Here is a 13416-nt window from a genome sequence, read left to right as displayed (position 1 = left end):
TAAACTCACACTGGTTCTCCACAATTTACATTTAAATCTGCTAACAAATGCTTGAAATAAATCACCTCGTTGCACAATTCACTCAATGTGGCGTACTCGGATTCCGTTGATGACACACTTACAACGTCTTGCTTGCGTGACCGCCAGCTGATTAAAGCTCCACCGACCATTATGACTAGTCCTGTGACAGATTTTCTATCTGGCAAATTTCCCCAATCACTATCACAGTAGCAACTCAACATTTCATCCTCTGAAGAATTTAATTGTAACATATAGCCAATTGTCTGTTTGAGGTATCTCAGAACTTGTTTTACCCCTTTCCAGGCATTTAGTGTGGGTTTTGAGACCAATCTACTTAATATGCCCACTGCGTAGCTAATATCAGGTCTGGACCACTATGCTAGATACAATAAACTTCCAATTACAGAATGATATACATCAGGATGTTCAAATTCAGGACTCTCATCTATATGAAGTGTTTTTATGAAACCTGGATCCATAGGCACCACTGCCCCTTTGCAATCCTGCATCCTGTATGTAGTCAGTAGTTGTTTAACTTTGTTCTGCTGACTAATTAGGCAGCTGCCATCTTGGGCCCAGCACACTTCCAACCCTAGATATGTCCTCACCGGGCCTAAGTCTCGTCATAATCTTTTCCAGGCCTCTGAGAGTATCCTTGAGCCACTAAACGAGCTTTGTATTTGTACTTTCCTGTCACCAGAGGTTTAAGTTTGTACACCCACCTGCAGCCTACAATCTTTGCCCCCTCAGGCGCTGCTACTGGTGTAAAGACCTTGTGCTCATTCAGAGAGGACATCTCTTCCTCCATTGCCTGTTTCCAGAGCTCTGCCTCCTCTTTTGGTAACTTTAACACCTCCTGAAAACTCTTGGGCTCTGCAATTACACTAAACACATTTGCAGTATCTGGAGAAAAACGCACCGGAGGCACTCCTTTGTTTTGTCTTTTAGATCTTCTGGGAGAAAACTTTTCTTCTGACCCACTTTCCTCCTCAGAACTACGACCTCTCTTTTGTTGCTTAGCAACTGGTCTCTGGCTAATTCCACTTTCTTGAGAGCTCTTATCTGAACTTTCCTCCCCCTCAGACTCTGATTCTCTATGTTTACCTTCAGAGTCATGAAGCTCCTGGGAAGGTTCAAACCAAACCTCAGTATTGGCATGTAGTCTCTCCCAGCCACTATGTTCACAAAAACTGGCATTCCTGGAGATCACAATGCCATTTGTCCCTTCAGCAAAGCGGAAACCTTTTCCCAACTCCTGGTAGCCCACAAACACTAACTGTTTGGTCTTAGGATCTCCCTTCTTTCTCATTTGTTTTGGAATTAATACCCAGGCTTTTGATCCAAACACATGCAAATGGTCAATTTTGGGTTTTTTCTGAAACAATTTAAAGTACGGAGTTGTACCTATTGTTTGATGAAAGAGCCTATTTTGGAGATAACATGCGGTGAGCATGCTCTCCCCCCAATAAGACATGGGCAAATCAGCATCATCAAGCATGGCAAACATCATATTTTGTAAAGATCTGTGTTTTCGCTCTGCAACACCATTCTCCTCTGGGGAAAAAGCATTCGTTTTCCTATGCCCAATGCCACGCTTTTGCAGCCAATCTCTAAAAGCATTTGACATAAATTCGCCACCTCTGTCCGTCTGAATCCTTCTGAGCTTAATGGACAGAAATCTTTCCACAGATGCCACCCAGCCTTTAAACTTAGTGAACACGTCACCCTTATTCTTCATGGGAAAAACCCAAGAGTAACGCGTGGCGTCATCCACAATTGTTAATGAAAAACGCGATCCACCCCTGCTTACAGCAAATGGACCAATTACGTCCATGTGAACCAGCTGTAGCAGTGACTCACTAACTCTATCACTTCTGGGGTAAGAGACTCTGTGGGTTTTAACCTTTTTACAAACATTACAATCAAGGTACTTGTTACAACTCTTTAAATTACCCCCATCAGCCAATTCAGACATTTTTAGTACACTTTTCCAGCCAGCATGCCCCAATTTCCTATGCAATAAGTGCACACAGTTGTCATGTATAGCTTTGTTATTCACTGCAGGCTGAGATTTACTGACTACTGCTGCAACTTGAGATCCTGCTTTAAGCCAAAACAAGCCTCCCTCTGACTTAGCAGTGCCTAAAATCTCACCAGCCTTCTTAATAATGCAACTGTCTCCTTCAAAATACACTTTAAACCCAGCTTTTAGCAAACAATCTACAGACATCAGATTGCTCCTTAATGAAGGCACACAAAGTACATTTTGCAGGCATTCACGAAGACAAGGAACAAAAACTGCACCCCCCGAAATCACTTCGGAAGTACTTCCGTCTGCTAGAGCCACCTGGCTGCGCTGTGCTGAGTTCTTGGAAACAAACAATTCATCTGAATTTACGATGTGCCAAGATGCTCCCGAATCAACCACCCAGACAGCTTGTTTCTCATCAGCAATCTTGACCTTGGCCGTCACCAGCTGAGCCGACTGTTTTCGTTTGAAGAATTTCTTTTTACGCTGCTGCTGCTGCTGATCTCGTCTCTGCTCCTGCACCGGCCACTGAGACTTGACCAACTCCGGACATTGTCGTTTTAGATGCGCTGAAGACTCACATCGGAAACAACGCCTAACAGCAAACGCTGACTCCTCACCGGTACACTGCTTTTGCTTCACCTCTGGAGACCAGGGTTAGGAGACCAGGGCAGAAAACAATGCGGGATTCAGCATCTTAAAATCAATTCCAATGCAGTCTCAATTAAAAGCAGTGATTTCCTTAAGTATAAAAAGGGTGTTGGTACTCCCCATGAAGTTGGTGCCACACAGTTAGTGGCACACATGGGGCTCCCTTTGAAGGTGACCCAGAAACTGCAACTGATCCAGAATGCGGCAGCTAGACTGGTGACTGGGAGTGGCCACTGAGAGCACATAACACCGGTCCTGAGAGATCTTCATTGGCTCTCATTACATTTCCAAGCACAATTCAAAGTGCTGGTACTGACCTTTAAAGCCCTAAATGTCCTCAAAGGCCCAGTATACCTGAAGGACTGTCTCCACCCCCATCGTTCTGCCTGGACACTGAGGTCCAGCTTTGAGGGCCTTCTGACGGTTCCCTCACTGCGATAAATGAGGTTACAGGGTACTAGGCAGAGGGCCTTCTTGGTAGTGGCACCCACCCTGTGAAACGCCCTCCCATCAAATGTCACGGAAATAAACAGTCAGAAACCCAGTCAGATGGGTGGGCTATAAATAAATTACAACAACAACAACAACAACAACAACAACAACATTTTTGGGGGTGGTTTGGTGCTGGTACTGAGTACCCTCTAGTACCCCCATTAAAAGTACTGATTTTTGAAGAGGGTTTTCAGTGGGCCCTGAATGTTCCTGCCTCCAACCTTGCCACAAAGGCGCAGAAGCCTCTCTTTCCAGGTCCTCTCCCAGAGTAACTCTGAATGGGCGCAGGGTCAAGTGTCCTCAGGCAACAAAAAGTGAAATGCAGCAATAGGAGAACCCAGGAAATCTGAAATTGATGCGGAATCCAATTTATAATGGGCAGCTTATCAGTAAAGTGCTCTTCAAATGAGTCAACCCAGGTGGTCTCCATGGGTGCTTGGGTTGGGCAGGACCCCAGAATTGGGGGAATCCAGTGAGCTTTCTTTGCCCCCATAATAGAAGTCAAGTGTCCAGATCAAAGGAAATCATAGTCCCACTCTATTTCTGCCCACTCTATTTCTGCCTTGATCAGACCACACCTGGAGTCCTGTGTCCTTTTCTGGGCACCACAATTTAAGAAGGATGTTGACAAGCTGGAAGGTGGGCAGAGGAGGGCAATCAAGATGATCAAGGGCCCGGAAACTAAGCCTGATGAGGAACAGTTGAAGGCACTGGGTATGTTTAGCCTGGAAAAGAGGAGACCTAGGGGCCGTGGGATCCCCACAAAGTTGATGGGCATTCCTATTCAAATGGTGTGTGCACTGCATCATGTGATCAGTTATGTGGGGTGGGGTTTACCTGAGCCATCACATTATTTTATTCAAGTTGGCACCCCTGAAGGAGACTGAAAGGAGATATGAGAGCCACCTTCAAATATCTCAAGGGCTTTCACATGGAAAACAGGACAAGATGGTTTTCTCTTGTAGGGTAGGACTCAAGCCAATGGCTTCAAATTCCAACTAAACATCAGGAAGAACTTTCTGACAGTAAGAGCTGTTCCAGAGTGGAGTTGTCTCTCATGAGAGGTGGTGGACTCTCCTTCCTTGGAGGTTTTTAAGCAGAGGTTGGATGGCCCTCTGTCATGGATGCTTTAGTTGAGATACCTGCATTGCAGGGGGTTGGACTAGATGACCCTTGGGGTCCCTTCCAACTCTGCAATTCTATTATTCTTTTAGCTGCTGAGCAGTCCCACAACTGGGCTTCCACTCATGGGATGCCTAGTGAGCTGTTTGAGTTCCTGTGGGGCTGCATAGGGGCAGTGGGGCACAGCCTGTGTACGTGTGCATTAGCAGGGACGCAGGTCTGGTGCTCAGCAGAGAGACCCCCAGAGTCCAAGGAGACCACAGGCTCTTACCCCAGGAGGACCTTCATAGATGGAGGAACCAGGCAGGGGTTGGCAACTGGCAGCCCAGCTAGCTGTCAGGTGCACCCCCACGTTGTCTCCACCTTGTGTGGGTCCTGGGCTCCCACCTCCTTTCCTGTTGTGATTTTCTAACACACACTGACTCACTGGAGAGATCCATGGCCAGTTCAGAACTGGGGAGTGCAAGAGACACACAAGAGTTCTCTTTCGTTTGCTCTGTTCTCCTCAAACACATAGACACCCCGCCGGCTTTATGGAGTTTTGTAACAAATGTCCTTGCACCAAAAAATTATTTACAAGTCAGTGTTGCTTGGTAACAGGGACTCCCCCAGCATCTGGCTCGATGAGAAGCAGGTCTGTGGAGACTCACGCACAGAGAGGGGGGGGGTCTTGATGCCGCTGGTGCTGGGGCTCTTCGCGTGGAGCTCTTCTGAGAAGCTTCAGACCAGCATCTGTCTCAAAGGCAGCTCACAGGTGGAGGAGGCTCTTGGGGGGGGGAGCTGGGCCTGGGGGTCTGCTCTGGCCTCCAGCATAGCATTGGAGAAATGGAGAACTGAAAGGGACACCACGCCTCATATAGTCCAACCTCTGCAATGTAGGAATTGCAGCAGAAGAAAGCAAAGAGAGGGAAGGATGGAAGGACAGGAGAGAAGGAGAGAAAGAGAAGAGAGAAGGGAAGTCCCCACTAGTCAGACTCCCGAAAGAGTCTGCGGTATTTTCCACCAGAGCACACCCTATATAGCATGGCTGTCCAACAGGTCATTCGTGATCTAGTGCTTGGTCGCAGGCTGTCCCAGGTCGATCCTAGTCAATCTTGTGATTTTGTGATCTCCAGCTCAACAACTTCTGGAAAAAGTTCATCAACAAATTTGGCTGGCCCTTCCCAAAAAAAAGCTCAGCAACTCTGGTCAATCCAATGGCAGTTTATTTATAGTGAGAGTAGACCGCAGTCTCTTGGAAGTTAGACACCCCTTCTATATAGGGAAAATACGTCCCCTTGGCTGCTTATCTCCTGACCAACCCCTTTTTGCCACCCCTACATCTCACCATCTCTCATCCAAGCAGAGTTCTTGAAAGCCCTTACTCAACCCAACTGTGGGAATGTTGTGGATAGTAAAAGGTAAAGGGACCGCTGACCATTAGGTCCAGTTTTGGCCAACTCTGGGGCTGCAGCGCTCATCTCGCTTTACTGGCCGAGGGAGCTGGCGTACAGCTTCCGGGTCATGTGACCAGCATGACTAAGCCGCTTCTGGCGAACCAGAGCAGCGCACGGAAACGCCGTTTACCTTCCCGTCAGAGTGGTACCTATTTATCTACTTGCACTTTGACGAGGGGCTGCTTCCCAGAGGATCACAGAGCTGTGGAGTTGGAAGGGACCCTGAGGGTCATCTAGTCCAACCCCTTATAACGCATCACACACAACCCAGCAGCAACCACAAGTAGCAATGGCTTTTATGTGTGATCAGACCTTCACATCATCACCCCAAAGAGAAATGCTTTGCAACTGGGGCAACTCACCTGGCGATGGGGAGAGTTCAAGTATTGTTGTGGTACATATGTGAGGGTGCGGGGTGTGTGAGTGAGTCGGCCCTTCAGTGGCACACTCAAGGAAGCATTGCAGGCAGAAAGGCCAGGCCTCAGGCTCAGACCTTGGTGGATCTGATACTGGCCAGCAGGCCTTGCCCTCTTCTTTCTCTCTCGCTGTCTCTCTCTGCCAAGGGGTCCAGTTCAGCCCCCTCCCCTCACAGTGCCCTGAAGCAAACTCTTCCTGCTCTCAGTTTTTTAAGAAATCTGATGGTTTTCTAAAATTAATTGGTTCATCAGGGAGCCAGCAAAGATTCTCGTGAAACAATCTGAATTTTCCTTTTCAATAAATGGCTTAATCAGTAGGAATCCTGGCTTTTTGATTGAGCAATTTGTTAGAGGAATTTAATTTTATCTCAGTGCAGGGGAACGCCTTCTGGCTGGGGCTGCTTCCTGGGGTGGGCGGGGGGGTGTATTATTACTAGCGCAATCAAGTAGGTTTTCTTGTTGCCAAGAATGGACCCCCAGGGGAATGTGACTACAGACCTGCTCTGGAGCTTCCTCCCCTTGTGTGTGACCAGGGAGATGGGAGTGACTTTTGCTGACCAGATCAAAGGCCTGGCCACACAGCCACCTCTCTCTCGGTCTCTTGGACTCCTGGCTCTTAGCCAGCGCATGGCTCAACCTTCACACAGGATGGAGCCCACAAGCAGTCTGAGATGTAGCTCACACTTCTTTTCGCTGTAACCACAAGTTAAAGCCTGCCTTCAGAATTACTGCTGGGAACTGAATGTGAGAGAAACTTAATTCTTCTTTTGAAAGAAGACTGTGTTGTGTTATTATTATTTTAAGAGGGAAATAAAAAGGGAAATTTACCAGGAACAAGCCAGACTGGACAAGCCAGACTGGATTGCTTAATTAAAGGAATCTAACGAATCATCAACTTGCTTCCAATAAGTTGCAAAGGGAGTGTGCTCTGCTGTTTACTCACTAGCGTGAGTGAGGAGGGTATATCCCCTCCTACCTTTCTTAACATTCCCACAGTCCGGAGGCTGCAGTGTGGTGCTGGTGGGGCATATTTGTGGAAGATTTGCAGGAAACCACGATTGCGCTCTTTGTTTTCATCCCTCTTGTTCCTCAATCAATACTTGCAGGTAGCCCAAGCCACAGGAAAAGGGTGTGATGGGTTTCAAGACAGGAAGCATCTCTTCTAGGTGACCCCTGGCTCACTGGACACTTGAATTTGCAGGCCTGGGAGGGGGCCCCCAGCCCACCCCTTGCAGGGGATTTCCTCCAGAATAGGCCTGCTGCAGGACCCCACTTGGACAGAACCATGGATTCAAAGAACCACAGCGTTGGAAGCAAGACCAGTCCTTGTCCTTGCAGGTATTGCAGCTAAAGAACCTCTGACAGGTGGTCTCCCAGCCTCTAAAACCTATAAGGAAGATGAGAACGCTCAAAAAGCTCTTTGTGATGCTACGGAAATTGGGGGGGGGCACAGCTTTAAAGTTGTTACGATGTTACCAATATTATGCCTGAATGTATCCTTTCAACTTGACAGCTCAGGGAAGATACCTAGCTTTAAAAATTTGTAGAAAATCCATATTTTAACCGACTCTCCTCATTCCAACGCCATTTTGGTCCTTAAAGAAAGGTGAATTTGGGCTCCACCTCCATCCATGAACCAAGAAGCGGGAAGTCACTGTAGGCAGCAGGAACAGGGCATCTCGCCTCATTCCCCAAGTGTGAGAGCACAGACAGGGCCCCCCACCCAGGGAGTGACCAGGGGGGCAACACTAGACAGTTGAGCAAGTCAGGTGTTCTGAAAGCCCATCTCCAGACCAGTCCTGAGGGCAAGGAGATGTCAAGAGTTTCATTGTCCTTTCAATGATGGGGACTTAAGAGGTCTTGGGAAAGGTGTGTGATCAAGTGACCTCATGTTGAACTGGTGTAACCCTTGTGTACCCCTCTCTACCTGTGACATGCTAGTGATGTAGTGATGATGTATCAATGCTGCTGTTCGAAGTGTATTCTGGGGGAAAGAGAGAAGTTTTAAAAGAGGAGGTCACTCCATGCTCAGGGTTCTTACTCCTGGGGTGACCTTTGTGCCAAACAATAAAAATTATGGTCTACTGACTGCTGTTTTACTCCAAATTACTTGGCTGCAACTTCCAACCTTTAGTGACCACATGGACCCTCAGGGGACTTGCACCCCACGAGCTGGGCTGTTGGGCAGTCTCACCCCAGAATTTTTCCTTAACAGTGATGTTCAGTCGGAATCTCCTTTCTTGCAATTTGAATCCACTGGGTTGGGTCCTCCCCTCCCCTATGGAGCAGCAGAAACCAAGCCTGTTCCATCTCCCAAGGCTCTCCTGGCACTCAAGATATTTGAAGGTGGCTATTGCACAGTCTCTCCCCCCCCCAGCTAAACAGACTCAGCTGCCTCAACCCTTCTTCTTCTAAGACTTGGTTTCCAGATCATCTTGGTTGCCCTCCTCTGCACACTCCTCTGGCTTGTCAATACCCTCTTTAAAGTGAGATGCCCAGAATGCTCAGTGGCTGCTAAGGGAGGGCAGAAAGACCAGCGCCCCCCTGCTTTACCAGCCAACTCCATGACTCCCGCATGATGGGATGAAAGAAGACCCCCCCCCCCGATTCACCCACCATGCCCTGGCTTGACAGAGCCCATCAGGAAGTCCTTCTGACATCACAAAGGCCATGAACTCTGCAAGTGGAGCATGTTGTTCCCCTGCCTGGTTCCGCGTCTCTCGACACACCCGCCCGCCTGTCGTTTGCATTCATGTCAAGCTCTTGAGCTCTTTTAATAATTGAAAAAACAAAACAAAAAACATGCACCGTGTGGAAGAAAGGCAGCCATGTACCACCTCGGTTAAATTTTAATATCTGAAGTTGACAGGATGGCAGAGCGAGGGAGAAAACAGATTTCTCTTTAAAAGAGTTACCCAGGCCTGACAAATAAATAAACAATAGCCCAAAATAAGCCTGGGGGAGGGGGAGCCTGGAAGGTAATAGGATGGCAAACTCGGGCAGAGTGGGAGATGAAGGAAACTTCGAGAAGACCCCACAATTCTTTCCGCAGATCTCTTCTACAAGAGGAACATGACCCTTAACTAATCTTAACGAAATAAAACACCGGAGCAATGATAAGAAGGTAGGACCTGATCTCTCTCCATCCTGCACTCTCATGTCCTGACAGTCAGGCTGGTCCCCCAATATTAAGATGTGGCTGGAAAAAAAGGGATTAACTTTTTATGTAGATATTTGCAGGTGGTTGTTGTTGTTTAACTGCCTTAGAAAACCAGCAGTGCAAAACTCCCCACATTTTTTTCACTCTGTGGTTTGCCAGGTGGGTCATTGAGAGTCCCCTCAAGGTAAAGTTAAAGGGACCCCTGACCATTAGGTCCAGTCGTGGCCGACTCTGGGGTTGCGGCATTCATCTCGCTTTATTGGCCGAGGGAGCCAGCAGGACTAAGCCGCTTCTGGCAAACCAGAGCAGCGCACGGAAATACCGTTTACCTTCCCACCGGAGTGGTACCTATTGATCTACTTGCACGTTGACGCGCTTTCGAAATGCTAGGTTGGCAGGAGCAGGGACCAAGCAACGGGAGCTCACCCCGTCGCGGGGATTCGAAGCAACGACCTTCTGATCGGCAAGTCCTATGTTCTTTGGTTTAACCCACAGCTCCACCTGCGCCAGCAAAGGGAAAGAAGAGGACCTTCTTCCTGAGGTCGGGTGTTATGTGCTGCTCACCCTATAATGGGACTCCAGGAGCCCCCGGTCCTCACCATGAGGCTATTGGTGTCTCCTAGCCAGGAGGCTATCAATTTCACTGAGGAGGATGTGTGGGCCACTGTGAGGCCTCAGAGGACTGGGCTCCCCCTGCCTTTCACCGATGAAGGGCTGGTTCAGATCCACGTTAGCTACACTGAACAGCTGAGCATGTACCATTTCCAAAGACAGCCTTGAGAATGGGGCTGCTCTCCAGGCAAACCCACCTTCTCTCCTCACCTCCATTCCCTCTGGGCCATGGCTACTGGTGCATCTTCTGGGGCTTCCTAAGGGAGCCACAGAAGGCTGCTACTCCACCACCAGTCCTGGACTCCTCAATGGGATCAGGATGTGGTCTGGGTGGTCAAGTGAGGTTTGATGCGGCCCTGAGCTACTGAAGGTAATGGGGCCCTTTCTCTGTCCAGCTGTCCTTTGTCAACAACAAATTGTCACTGTTTTTTTGTGTTGAATATATGCTATATGGTCATTGATGGACCTCAAAGGTATCTCATGCCATTTGCACATCACAAAATATGTATTTTATCAAAGTAATTGTTGAACTGAAATACAATTAAGAAGTATATAAATAGTGAAATACAATTAAGAAGTATATTAATAGTGAAATAATTATTAAGCTCTAACTTGAAATGATTATTTTATTCATAACAAACTTAATAATGCAAACCCATTGGCATTTGGCAATAACAAAAGTTCCTTTCGAAACACAATTTACAAAGACTCATAATCTGGTCTCTAGAAACTTGCTATAACATGAAATAATAAGAGCAAACCAGTAATATTTTAGGGAGCAGGCTAGCAGGCGGGACCCATAACTTACATCATTGAAGAAGAGGAAGAAGAAGAGGAGGAGGAGGAGGAGTTTGGATTTGATATCCCACTTTATCACTACCCGAAGGAGTCTCAAAGCAGCTCACAATCTCCTTTCCCTTCCTCCCCCACAACAAACACTCTGTGAGGTGAGTGGGGCTGAGAGACTTCAAAGAAGTGAGACTGGTCCAAGGTCACCCAGCAGCTGCAGGTGGAGAAGCGAGGACGTGAACCCGGTTCACCAGATTATGAGTCCACTGCTCTTAACCACTACACGACACTGTCTCACAACACAGCCTACACAACACAAAACACTCTTGCCGTATGTAGGTTTTATCTTATATTTTGGAAATGCACATCCAGTTTTATCTCCTTAAATTTTGGGGGGGGGCCCTCAAGAGAGTGGGGCCCTAAGCTATAGCTTGTTTAGCTTATACGTAAATCCGGCAGTGGGTCAAGGGGGTGGGACACGCAAGATGTCCATGAGACACAGCACTTTGCAGAGGGGGTTAGGACAGAGGTGGCTCCTCAAGGGGGTGGACTGAGGTGGGCCTTTGAGTGGCAGTTTTGGGAGGGCTGGCCGTGAAATGTCTTAGGACTGTAGCGGATTCTTCTGGGTCACCAGTTGGGTTCTCTGCAGGGCCCCACATCTCTCCCCCAGAGCAGGGATGCCAGTGGACCCTGCAGCTAATACTACACAAGTCAGGACCAATATTTCAGAGGAGGGTGATTGACCTATGCTGGGGGGGGGGAGTCAGTTAGGGGAGGAGAGGACATCTGCCCCTGGCGAGCCCTGACTTCTCCCTAGCGAAGCGGCAGCAGCAACAACACCCGCCCTCCAGATCTCACCTTCCTCCTCCTCCGCCTTCCTCCTTTCTCTTTTGCCATCCAGCTTGCGCTCCCGGCTTTCCTCTAGCCCCAGACACCCCAGACATGCTTGTCTTCATTTCAGAGGCTTACGTGGGGCTTAGCAGGAGCCTGATTCTAATCAGCCTGGAGCTCATCGGGAAGAAACTGCACTTGCTGCCAGATAAGGCCGCTCACATCCCTAACTCAGCAGCTTAGCCAAATGGGTTTAAATGAAAGAGGAGGAGCTGCTGAATGGAAGGGGCTTTCTCACCTGAATCTTCCCCCCCCCCCGCTCCCGTCAGAGCTCCCTCCCTCCCTCCCTGTTTTCAGCCTAGCTGAGGTTGAATCCTGACAAGACAGAAGTACTGTTTTGGGGGGACAGGAGGCAGGTGGGTGTGGGGGACTCTCTGGTCCTGAATGGGGCAACTATGTCCCTGAAGGACCAGGTGCGCAGCCTGGGAGTCATTTTGGATTCACAGCTGTCCATGGAGACACAGGTCAATTCTGTGTCCAGGGCAGCTGTCTGCCAGCTCCATCTGGTACGCAGGATGAGACCCTCCCTGCCCGCAGACTGTCTCGCCAGAGTGGTGCATGCTCAGAGGGAGGCCATAGCTGTACAGTGGTTCCTCGGTTTAAGAAGAGCCCTGTTTATGAACTCTTCAGTTCACGAACTCCCCAAAACCAGAAGTAGTGTCCCGGTTTGAGAACTTTACCTCGGTCTAAGAATGGAATCCGAACGGTGGAAGGGCACCAGTGCCGAGAGGCCTCATTAGGGAAAGCACACCTCGGTTTAAGCACGGTTTCGGTTTAAGAACGGACTTCTGGAACAGATTAAGTTTGAGAACCGAGGTACCACTGTATATCCTCCTACCTGCCTGGACTCACAATCACATTCTCTTCCTCTTCTCCACTATGCCAGCAACATCACAACATCTGCAGTCTGAGCTCCAAGCTCCAATTTTAAGCGGGGCTTAAGTATGTCTTCGAAACCGAATCTTCCATTTTAAGCCTTCCTGAAGAAAGCTGCTGTATCTGTTAGTCTTTAACAAATATTCTGAGAGAGTAAATGCTATTTTTACCTTTTTACACGACTTAAAATAACATAGTTGGTGAAAAAGGGGAAACACCAGGAGAATCCTGTGGGATGTAAAACACAGGAGCAGTCAATGACAACATTCCTAGAGTGTACATGTTAGAACATGGGGAGGGATGTCTGTCCAGCAAGCAGGTAAACTTCCTGGGGACGGACTTCCTCCGCATGTGACCAGAGGTGGGTGTGGCCTCACCTGTGCAGGTAATGATAAAAGCACAGGGCAGGCAGCCATCTCTCTCTCTTGCCTCTTGCCTCTCTCTTGCCTCTCGCTGCCATCTTCCTTCCATGAGGAACATCTAAGGATGCTCTCTTGGCTCCCAGCCAAGAGAGGAGATAAGGACTATCTTGCTACAAGATAGATTCTAAATGTATTTTACCTTTTTAAGTCTGTGTGCCTTCTGGGATCATATTGTGAACAGAACGTGAGTAAACTCTTTTATACTTTTATAAAGACTGTGTTGTGTCTTGTATTTTAAGAGGGAACAAAGGGGAAATTACCAGAGTAATTATTATAGAGGTTCTAGCGAACCTGTGCACACGTTACCGTTGCGAACTAAAAGGGGAATGTTTATAAACTCTGCTGATATTTTGGGAACTTGTTAGCACAAGTTGGATTAGGATATAATCTTACAATATATCCTCTCCTGCACCCCAGAACATTCCCACAAAGGGTTATGGGCCCAGTATTGCATATTTCTGCGTATTTTTGAAGGATTGCTTTGGATTGTGATTTTGAG

The 13416-nt window shown here is 48.1% G+C and overlaps 1 long non-coding RNA gene across 2 annotated transcripts; it reads right to left on the bottom strand.

Annotated features, from left to right (window-relative positions):
• Window positions 1-8887: 8887 nt before the first annotated feature.
• Window positions 8888-12735, bottom strand: LOC309376252. Of its 2 annotated transcripts, none has more exons than XR_014171113.1 (3): window positions 12458-12735; window positions 10150-10339; window positions 8888-9366 (listed from the first exon to the last, which is right to left on the bottom strand). It is a non-coding gene; the product is annotated as an uncharacterized lncRNA (long non-coding RNA). The 2 variants fall into 2 exon arrangements; XR_014171114.1 differs by having other exon boundaries at window positions 10150-10334.
• Between the last annotated feature and the right edge of the window lie 681 nt (window positions 12736-13416).

This window comes from Podarcis melisellensis (genome assembly GCF_964234715.1).
Source record: "Podarcis melisellensis genome assembly, chromosome: 8".
NCBI classification, from domain to species: domain Eukaryota; kingdom Metazoa; phylum Chordata; class Lepidosauria; order Squamata; family Lacertidae; genus Podarcis; species Podarcis melisellensis.
The sequence above is the reverse complement of the archived record's forward strand: the minus strand, read 5'-3'. Positions and strand labels throughout refer to the sequence as shown.